The 467-nt window shown below is 36.2% G+C and overlaps 1 protein-coding gene across 1 annotated transcript in view; it reads right to left on the bottom strand.

Annotated features, from left to right (window-relative positions):
* The window catches only part of LOC119593459 (crustacyanin-A2 subunit-like), a gene marked incomplete in the record, with an annotated part of 29,973 nt that overhangs the window by 23,162 nt on the left and 6,344 nt on the right, over nucleotides 1–467 (bottom strand).

The raw sequence follows: 467 nt of genomic DNA, 5'->3' as shown, positions 1-467 counted from the left end.
ATCAGCGCGGCTTTCCTCACCCTTTCTGCATGTTTGAAATTCCTCGGCTCTCTGTTTATTCCTTTCCCACGTTTTTCTGCTCCTTTTTCTAGAGTCCCGCCTTCACCTTTCATACAAATCTTTAACGCATGGAACACAAAGTGTTAGCGTTTTGAAGAAATTATAATACTCTAATTAATTTACCTCGAGAATAGTATATCAACTTTAAAGCGACAAGAAAATATTTACAGTAGGAAAAGAAAAATCTCGATATTTAATGTTTATTAATTTTCTATTTGCAATGAATATCTCTATCATTTCTTAAATGAAGACCGACTTTCGTATGCAGACTGTACGTGCAACTCCAAAAAAACGGGATCTTCGGACACCAAAATAGTTACATGCATTCATCTACAAGCCCCTTGCAGATGCACATTATGATCTATAAACATCCGAAAAATCTCGGCGATCTGTATGTATATCCTTGG

The sequence above is a fragment of the Penaeus monodon genome, chromosome 32 (genome assembly GCF_015228065.2).
Source record: "Penaeus monodon isolate SGIC_2016 chromosome 32, NSTDA_Pmon_1, whole genome shotgun sequence".
In the NCBI taxonomy this organism is placed as follows: Eukaryota; Metazoa; Arthropoda; class Malacostraca; order Decapoda; family Penaeidae; genus Penaeus; species Penaeus monodon.
This window is presented reverse-complemented; position numbering and strand designations above follow the sequence as displayed.